The sequence below is a fragment of the Phodopus roborovskii genome, unplaced genomic scaffold (genome assembly GCF_943737965.1).
Source record: "Phodopus roborovskii unplaced genomic scaffold, PHOROB, whole genome shotgun sequence".
NCBI classification, from domain to species: domain Eukaryota; kingdom Metazoa; phylum Chordata; class Mammalia; order Rodentia; family Cricetidae; genus Phodopus; species Phodopus roborovskii.
In genome coordinates, this window is record NW_026125331.1 from 8,786 (window position 1) to 19,439 (window position 10,654).

General features: G+C 39.5%; 1 non-coding gene across 1 annotated transcript; it reads right to left on the reverse strand.

Annotated features, from left to right (window-relative positions):
* Window positions 1-9,605: 9,605 nt before the first annotated feature.
* On the reverse strand, window positions 9,606-9,795 carry LOC127214154 (U2 spliceosomal RNA). Its single transcript, XR_007833815.1, has one exon. It is a non-coding gene; the product is annotated as a U2 spliceosomal RNA (small nuclear RNA).
* Window positions 9,796-10,654: the final 859 nt, after the last annotated feature.

Below are 10,654 nucleotides of genomic sequence, written 5' to 3' on the forward strand. Positions count from 1 at the left end.
CAGTGCTTTATTCATTAACCAATGTGAGAAACATATTTACAGAATGACATCTCCCATCATCTCTTTTCTGTCTAAATGAAAAGGAGGGTTTTAACCTTAACTTAGCAAAATATGTAACAAAACAGTTATCAAATAAGAACCACAGTTAAAAACATTTAGTGCATTAACATTTAGCAAGATTTAAAGAAAATATTTTATCATATATCCTATCTTTGTGAGTCTAAAGTCCTATATGTAACTTATCTTTAATCATAACTAAGGAAAACTAACCATAACTATCTGTCTTCAACTCCTTCGAAGACCACAGAAGGATAACATATAAACTCTAGAAATGACAGAGACAACTTGTCTGGTCAGTCACCCAAAGTTCTTCTGTAATGTTCCATCTTCAGCCTATAGGCTATAGTGTGTCTGGCAGACTCTTCAGCAAAGCAGGAAACTTTAAACTGTCCATCTGTATTGGCAGTTTGTCAGTCACTTTTCTCTGTTTCTGGCAAACCCTTCCATGAAGCAGGAACCCTGTAGCAATGTCCATCTTGTATCAGCAGTCACTTTTCTGTGGGACCTGCATGTCCAGTTTATAGAACATAAAGTCAAATAGTCCAGACAATAGCAGTATCTTGCCCAAATGGCTAGTCTTGCCATATTGAAAGCAAACTCCATAACTGTGTTTCTTCAGTGTCCATATTCCTTTCTGACACAGTTGGTGTTACCAGGAGCAGTTATGTCTCACTATCAAGAAAAACCTTAACCATTTTAAATGCCATATTCTGTAGGTCTTTGAAAGGTTTGAAGAATGCCTATTCATCTCAAATACATCTCTGTATATCTAGAAATCCTAACTAACTTAATGGTAAGTTTTGACTATTATAGGTAAAACCTAACTTAAGTTTTGGTTATTATAGGTAACTATCTATAATCTGTACTAAATTATACATTACATTTCTAAATGAGCTATGTAAACACAATACCTAAACAAGATGAGAAATATACACATTACAAAATTGACCTTAAATTGTATCAATAAATGAAAATCCATTCCAAAACAAAGTATTCATGTCTATACCATAATCTCCTTTTTTACCTTTAAAAAAGATTGGTTGTGGTCATTAACCATTTATAACCAACCCAATATAAATGAAAAGAGACATTTAAAGACAATACTTGGAAATTTGGGCTTTGTTCTTTCCAAACTCCTTCCTGCTGGTAAAGGGTGCTGTCATGGGCATCCTAAGAAGGTGCAAATCCTGGCTGTAGTGGTCTGCAAGGCTGCCATATCCCAGCTGTTTTGAATGTTGTATCATCTGGGACTCTGTTTCAGGGGGTCTTGCTTGATCAAACCATGTTAGTCTGGAAGGAATCCACAGCTTTCCATTTTCTGTGGAAACAAAAGTAGAAATCCTTTTCCCCAGTAACCTGTCCTTGAAAAATTTTGAAGTCAAAACATTTTTAAAATATATAAATTGGATTAATTTAGCAATATTGATAATCAAGTGTATTATAGCAATTATTTCTTCCTTAGTAATTGAGCAATGTACAGCCAATATCATAGCATACAGTATCCAGACTCTTTTTTTTGTTTTCCATTTTATGTGGCTTTTTATTACTCTATTTCCTGTATTTTAGTGCATTTTCATTTATTTATTTATTTATTTATTTATTTATTTATTTATTTATTTTTTATTTTCGATGTCAATCCCAGTTCCTCTCCCCCCTGCCCTCTTACCCTCTCTCACCCCTCACATGTACCCTGACCACCCTCCCCTCCCATCCCCCCATCCCAATTCCACATGTAGGGCAATGCCATACAGGTGGGGTCATGTAAATCTGTCAAGTCATTTGAAGTAGGGACTAGGACTTCTCTCCTGTCTCTAGGTTAAGGGGAGTATCCCTCCATGGGGGATGTGTCCGCAAGGTCCTTTTTTGCACCAGGAATACATCCTGGCTCCACTGTCTGAGGGCCCTTAGACTGCTCAATCCTTCTAGCTGAGGGGTCTGAGTCAGACCCATGCTGGATTCCCAGCTATCAGTCTGGGGGGCCCATTAGCCTCTCCTTATTCAGCTGTCTCTATGTGTTTCTGCAACCTGGTCTTGTCCTCTCCCTCTGCATCTGGATTCTAGTTCAACTCAGTGTTTAGGTATGGGTATTTGCTTCTGTTTCCAACAGGTACTAAATGAGTGCTCCATGATGGTGGATAAGTTAGTTGTTGATCTCACTATCCGGGAAGGGCATTTATGGTAGCCTTACCACGGTTGCTCAAATTGTTAGTTGGCGGCAGTCTTGTAGGTCTCTAGACATTTATTTAGGTTCAGTTTTCCCTTCAAACCAATAATGACTCTCTCTCTGCCTCTCTCTCTCTGTCCTTCTCTCTATCTCTCTTTTGTCTTTTATTCCTACCCTGGCTCAATCTCCCTAGTTGCACGTGCTTTCCTCTCCTACCCTTCTCTTTCTTCTACTTCTCTCTCCATTCACCGCCCCCCCCCCCACTTCCCATGTGCTCTGGGGAACTTGTCCCTTCCCTCTTCTGTGAGGGACTTTATATGAATCTCTTAGAATACACCTTGTATCCTAGTTCCTCTGGTGGTATGAATTATAGGCTGGTGATCCTTTGCTCTATGTCGAAAATCCATATATGAGCGAGTAAATACCATGTTCCTCTTTTTGTGACTGGGTTACCTCATTCAGGATGGTTTCTTCAAGTGCCATCCACTTGCCTGAGAATTCAAGATTCCATTATTTTTTCTGCAGAATAGTATTCCATTATGTAGATGTGCCACATCTTCTTTATCCATTTTTCAGTTGAGGGGTATCTAGGTTGCTTCCAGGTTCTTGCTATTACAAATAATGCTGCTATGAACATAGTTGAACAGATGTCTTTGTTGCATGGATGTAAATCATTTGGGTATATGCCTAAGAAGGGGATTGCCGGGTCCTGTGGTAAACTGGCTCCCATTTTCCTGAGGAACCGCCATACTGATCTTCAAAATGGCTGTGCAAGTTTGTACTCCCACTAGCAATGGAGGAGTGTTCCCCTTTCTCCACATCCTCTCCAGCATGGATAGGCAGGTCTCCACATCCTCTCCCACGTGGATAGGCAGGTCTTCTGTGTGGATTTTGAGCCTCCAGTGTTGGATGACATTTTATTTTTCACACTGTCAAGAGGATCTGAGAAGTCAATACAGGAACTCTGTAAGATTACGTTTTCTCTTCCTGGTTGGTTTACACGATACCAACTGTTGGCTGCCTCTTCCTTCTTTCGTTCATTCATTCATTTGTTCCTTTCTTCCTTCCTTCCTTTTGTTCTTTCTTTCTTTTAGGATCCCAGTCCTTAACTTTATTCCCAATCTCTTCCCGAGGTTCAACATGGGATCTACCGAATTTATGTGATACTGAGGATGTGAAAGCCCACTTCCCCCTTTCCCCAGTCCCTGGATGTAGAATTAAAAAGTATAAGTGGCTTCTATGTTATAGAGGAATTCTATAAAGAAATGACAAAGTGTGTATAACTACACAAAGCTAAACATGTCCAAAACTAAGCCAAGAGGAGCCTGACTAATGGTTGGATGGGAGAATTGATAAGGAGATCAATGGTAGGGCAGATTGGCTACACCTGATCCTTGAGGCTAAAGGCTGAGGCCCTGTGCGTGTTATCTTAGGTACAGCTGTTAGAGAAGGTGATACCAAATGGGAGACACACAAATTACAGGGGAGCTGGTCTTCTGTTTGAGATGGTGACATTCAACTCAATGAAAACTGAAGGCACTCCAAGAAGACAGTTGTGTCTCTCAGGGAGCTAGGGCTCTTTCATCCTACTTTGCTGGAGAAACTCCCAAAATTTATAGTGGTGCACACACACTGAGAAACTAGAATCAACTTGATTCTCAAACTTTAAAGAAAATTATTTTCTTTACAACACAGCCTCAGCACAGAAAGTGCCTATACCCAGGCACCCCTCTTCAGAGACTGCCCTTAGCTCCAGAAAGACTCAATTAGAGCCTGATTTAGATGATTTATTCCTCTGGTGAAGTCTGCTTTATCATTTATATACTTCTCATTGCTTCAAACTGCAGCAAAGAATTATGTAACATCTGGCTTTTTAGAATGAAAATAATTAGATAATTGAAAGTTAAAAATAAATTTCAAAGGATGGGTTTTTCAAAAACATGTCTGTCAGGTAGATTTTTTCTTCTTTGTTGAAGAAAGCTGTTCATTCAAAGGAGAAAATGAAACTTCTGGAAGACAAACTGCCTCAGGGTTTCTATTGCTGTGAAGAGACACCATGACCAAGGCAACTCTTACAAAGGAAAACATTTCATTGAGGTGGCTTAACATTTTCAGAGATTTAGCTCATTATCATCATGGTGGGACATGGTGGTGTGCAGGCAGACATGGTGCTAGAGGAGAAGCTGAGATTCCTAAATCTTGATTCCAAGGCAGCAGGAAGTGTTTTGAGACATTGGGTGTGGTTTGAGCATATATGAGACCTCAACGCCTGCCTCTACAATGACACACTTCCTCTAACAAAGCCACATCTCTTAATAGTGCCACTCCTTTTGGGGGGGCATTTTCTTTAAACCATCACAGAAATTATTTGAACAGACACTAAGTCTGAGAGGCCATCCTATTACCGAAGTTCCAGAAAAGGCTGAGACCCTAGAACTGCAGATGATGGTAACTAGGGAGCAATCCTACTCACCCTTAGTTAATGCTCTGATAACATTGTAAGAATGACAATGCACCAGATCTGACCTGTACCACTGGATTCTTTCTGTTGATCTCTCTTCCTTTGGTCTTTTAGTGAAAGGTACCATTTAGTACATTTAGCAGCTTCCCCTAATCCTTCAGGGAAACAGATGCCTTTTAGAGTAAAAATCAAAGGCATTAAGAGGTTCTTTTTAAGTCTCTAAGAGTAGCCAATAAGGAGATTTGCCTTGCTTCAATAGTAAGGACTGTTTACTTTTGGCCACATCCAAAAAGAGGGTATTATTATTTCCTCTACTGGGAAATGCCAGACAATTGCACACACACTGTCTTCCTCAACAACCTGGACTCTAGGTGCAGATGCTGCCTAACACATCTCACCCATTGATTCACAAATGGAGCTTTTGTGCTGGGAGGGAAATCACTTTCATGCCTTTGGAAAATTGGAGAATTCCTCCTTAGGAATTCATGTTCTATTTTATTGCTGGTGTTATGAAAAGGCTTTAACATCTGTGCCACACAACCTGAGGGATGGTCTAGTACTTCTAAGAGGTGGCATGGCAGGATGTAGATCTTGGTTCCGAGTTCAAAGCCTACCACGGTGCTTTTACTGTCATGTAATGCCATAAGAGTTTGTAGCACATGGCACTTCTTGGTTTTCTGTTTGCCTTCCCTTTTCACTTTGGCATTGGCAGTAGAAGCAGATTTGTCTCCATAAGTTCTTCAGTACACTCACATCTTCCTTAGGTTTTCTTATTCTGTTCAGTCAGCAATATCATGTCGGTAGGCTCTCTGTGAGAGAGCTAAAGGCTTGGGTGAGTTAACTGTTTCATGAGAATCCTGCCCTTGTCGTACTGTGTGCTTTGTAATCTATCACATATGGTCTTTTCTTCTCTTGTTTCTTTTAAATTGTTTTCATCATAACATTTTAACATATGTCTATCATTATAGTTTGTTCATATTTTCTCCCACCCCAATATACTACTGTTCTAATCCCTTCCCAGTAGTCTTCTTCCTTTCTCCCTCATATAATTGTCCTTCTGTTTTCATCTCTCTCTCTTTCTCTCTCTCTCTCTATCTCTCTCTCACAAAACACATACAAACACACACGTGGTTAAATTTAGATTCCATATGAGAGAAAACATGATGCTTTGTTCTCTCCCACATACTCTTTTGTTCTGTCTTTCCCTACTCTAAGAAATCTCCCTTCCTGATTAGTCTCCTCTTCTACAACAGGAGAGAATAGTTTAGTAGGTAAAGTGCATGTTGTCAAGCCTGACAACCTGAGATTGATTTCTGGAATCCACATAGTAGAAGTAGAGAACTGTATCCCACAGTCTGTCCTTTGCACATACTCCATTGGATTGTTACATTTATGTGTCTCCATATAGACATAGACAGATAGACATACAAATAGTGTTTATATTATGTAAAATAAGTAAATATGTGAAAATTTGGGGCAGTGGGAGAAAGGATTTATTTTCCTTACAGCTTGTTGTCCATCCTGAAGGGAAGTCAGGGCAGCAACTCAAACAGGAGCTGAAGTAGGAACCATGGAATATTGCTGCTTACTAGTTTGCTATCCATGGCTCACTTAGCTTGCTTTCTCATACAACCCAGGACTATCTGCCCAAGGGTGACATTGACCCCAATGGGCTGGGCCCTTTCACAGCAATCACCAACTTTAAAATATGTTCTACAGACTTGCCTACAAGAAATGTTATGGAGGCATCTTCCTCAATAAAGGTTCCTCTTACCAGATGACTAGCATGTTCAAGGCAATTGACCACTTTTCAATTTGACATATCAATACAACACTATTAAACAACTTTTCATTTCTTGTTTATTTTCAAGATCCCATATTAATATTAATATCACAGTATAAAACATTCCAACTTTTAAAAGCCCCCCCCCCCCAATCTTTAAACATTCAAACACTCTGAAAGTTTAGTCTCTGAGGTGAGAGATGGTGCAATGGTTAAATGTAGAGGACCTGGGTTCAGTGCCTAGCACATAAATGATGTCTCAAAACTGTAACTCCAGTTTCAGAGGACCTGACATCTCCTCTGGCCACATGCGGTTCACATACATACACTCAGACATCCGCATATACAGATAATGAAATAAGTAAATATTAAATGAAAGTTCAATCTTTAAAATATCTGAAGTTTCTCAATTGTTGACTCCTATAAAATTAAAACTGAAATAATACTTTCCTACCACAAGAGGCAAGAACCAGGACACAGAATCAAAGCAAAGCAAAACCAAGCTCCAATAGTGTAATAGCTTCATTGCAATAGCTTCATTGCCTCATGCCTGGGACTCATAATATTGGGGATACCGGGACCATGAAATGACAATCAAGGACAGCAGCAAGTGTGGAAGGGAGATGATTGAGTCTATAAGGCAAGATATGTGTGATGTGGATGGCAGAGCTGGAGAAATGGCACTGCATGAGTCCTTTGGAACCCAGAAGATTTTGTTGAATATGTTTTTCTATGCTTTTGAACTGGGATTTTTCTCCTTTCTCTATCCCTATTATTCTTAGGTTTGGATGTTTTGTGTTAGAAATTTATTGGATTAAGAGAACACAGAAAGTGTGTAAGAGGGCACAAAAAAAAAAAAAAAACACCAAAAAAAAAAAAATAAACAAACAAAAAACCCCACAAAACAACAAAACAAACCAAAAAACCCCCAAAAGTTCTCTAAATCAATGTGATCGATCACTTTCAATATAATCATAGAAGAAAACTTTCCCAACTGAAAGAAGGATATGCCTATAAAGGTACAAGAAGCTTACAGAATGCCAAATATGCTAGATGAAAGGAGCTCCCTTTCAGAATATCCCTCTACTGCTGGTGGAAGTGCAAACTCATACAGCCATTTTGAAGATCAGTATGGTGGTTCCTCAGGAAAATGGGAATCTGTCTACCACAGGACCTGACAATCCCACTCTTAGGCATATACTCAAATGATCCACATCCATGCAACAAAGACGTGCTCAACTATGTTCGCAGCAGCATTTTTGTAACAGCAAGAACATGGAAGCAACCTAGATGCCCCTCAACTGAAGAATAGATAAAGAAGATGTGGCACATTTATACTACTCTGTGGGGGGAAAAACAATGGAATCTTGAAATTTGCAGGCAAGTGGATGGAACTTGAAGTAACCATCCTGAATGTGGTAACCCAGTCACAAAAGAGGAACATGGTATGTACTCACTCATATATGGATTTTAGACACAGAGCAAAGGATCACCAGCCTATAATTCACACTGTAGAGAAACTAGGATACAAGGACGATTCTAAGAGATTCATACAAGGTCCCTCACAGAAGGGGAAAGGGACAAGATTTCCTGAGAATATTGGGAGTGGGGGCAGTGAGTGGAGAGAGAGCTAGGAAAAAGAGAAGGGGAGGAGAAGAAAGCACATAGGACTAGGAAGACTGGGTCAGGGGTCAGGAGAGGAATATGCAAAATGAGAGAGAGAGAGAGAGAAAGATGCCATAAATGAGGAAGGCATTATAAGTTTGAAGAGAAAACTGACTCTAGAGAAATGTCCAGAGACTTACAAGACTGACCCCAACTAACAATTTGAGCAACAGTGGAAAGGCTACCATAAATGCCCTTCCCTACCCTAATAATGAGATTGATGACTAACTTATCCACCATCATAGAGCCCTCATCTAGTAGATGATGGAAACGGAAGCAGATACCCACAGCTAAACACTGAGCCAAACTGGAATCCAGATGCACAGAGGGAGGACAAGACCAAGACCAGGTTACAGAAACCCACAGAGACAGCTGACCTGAACAAGGAGGAGCTAATGGGTCCCCAGTCTGATAGCTGGGAATCCAGCGTTGGACCAACTCAGACCCCTGAACATCGGTCTCAATTAGAAGGCCTGGGCAGTCTAAGGGACCTTATACAGTGGAACCAGGATGTATCCCTGGTGCACAAAGGACTTTGGGAGCATTCCACATGGAAGGATACTCCCTTAACATAGAGGTAGGAGCGAGGGCCTTGTCCCTACTCCAAATGTCTTGACAAATTTAGATGAACCTTCCTGCAAGGCATCACCCTACATGTGGAGTGGGGGGGGGGGGATGGGATGATGGTGGGGGCATCGGAGGGTGGGAGCGAGGGAGGGAGGGAGAGGGAACTGGGATTGATATGTAAAATAGGAAAAATAAATTTAAAAAATTAAAAAAGAAAAAAGTCCCCTTTCCACATAATAATAAAAAAAAACTAGACATTCAGAATAAAAAAGAATGGTACAAGCCACAAAGGAAAAAAAAGTTCAAGTGACATGTAAAGACAGACTTACAGAATTATACCGACTTCTCCATAGACAAGTCCTGGACAGACATTTTGTCGACTGTATGGGACCACAGAAGCCAGCACAGACTACAATATCCAGCAAAAGTTTCAATCACCATAGATATGGAGAAAACAAGATATTCCATGACAAACCAGATTTAAACAATACCTATCCACAAATCCAGCCCCACAGAAAGTAGTAGAAGGAAAACTCTAACCCAAGGATGTTAGCCCACAAAAACACAGGCAAAAGATAACCTCAACACCCCCCCCAAAATTCAAAGAAGGGAAACAAACACAATACTATCACCACCACCAAAACCAAAAAATAAAAGGAATTAGCAATCATTGATCAACAACATCTCTTAATATGAACAGACTCACTTCACCAATAAAAAGACATAGGCTAAAACAATGAATATGAAAATAGAATCCATCCTTCTGCTGCACATAAGAAATACACCTCAAGCTCACAGACAGATATTACCTCAGAGTAAAGGGTTGGGAAAAATTGTCCAATTCATTGGACCTAAGAAACAAGCTGATGTAGCTATTCTAGCATGTAACAAAATATACTTCAAACTAAAATTAATAAAAAATAAATGGAGAAGGACATTTCATATTCATTGAAGGAAAAATCCATCGAGATGAAAGTCTCATTTCTGAAAGTCGATTCTCCAAATACAAGGGCACCCACATTTGTAAAAGAAACATTATTAAACTGATAAGAACAGATACTACACTTGATCTTAGCCAAAAGGCCGAGAAGCGATAAAAGAAACATTATTAAAGCTTAAACAATTTTATTAAGCCCATCACATTAATAGTGGGAGATGCCAACATTCCACACTCACCAATCGACAGGTCTGCCAGACAGAAACTAAACAGATAAACAAGGGAACTAGCAGATGTTATGACTCAAATGAACCAAACATGTATCTACATAACATTTCACCCAAACACAAAAGAATATACCTTCTCAGCACCTCATGGAAACTTCTCTAAAATAGACCACATACTCAGTCATAAAGCAAATCTCAACAGATTTAAAAAAATTTGTAATGGTTTAAAGAGTAGTCTATGCATTATAAAGGTATGTTCTATACCATGACTGAACCTCAAATCCAGTGTAATATGATGACTGAAATATACTCCTGTTAGGTTGATTGGGATAAAAGTTATTAAGGCCATATACATTCCTGAGTGTATTTCTTTTTTTAAAGTAAAATACAAAAAGAAAACTACAAAACAACAACAACAAAAAACAAACCAACCAACCAACCAAACAACAAAAAACCACCAGCCTACAAAATGACTGCAGAAATGGAGAACTGGAAAATGCTTGTCCTTAAAATATGCTCAACATGGTGTGAAATGGTTTTCTGTTGCAGAAAAATGTGAAGGAAACTTGTAGTAGTTGCAGTTTCCTACTCTTAATTGTATCAGAATTAATAGTCTGGTTCTCAGGTTGGATGTGATTTGGGTTTCATAGGCTAATCTGAAAGGATAGTCTCAAGTGTGACAGTATGAATAGGTAGTGACACTTTTAAGAGACAAGGCCTATAATGACGTCATGCTGTCATTTGAGAGTGCTACTCTCTGAAGGTGTTAATGTTGTTTTACAGGGGCCCT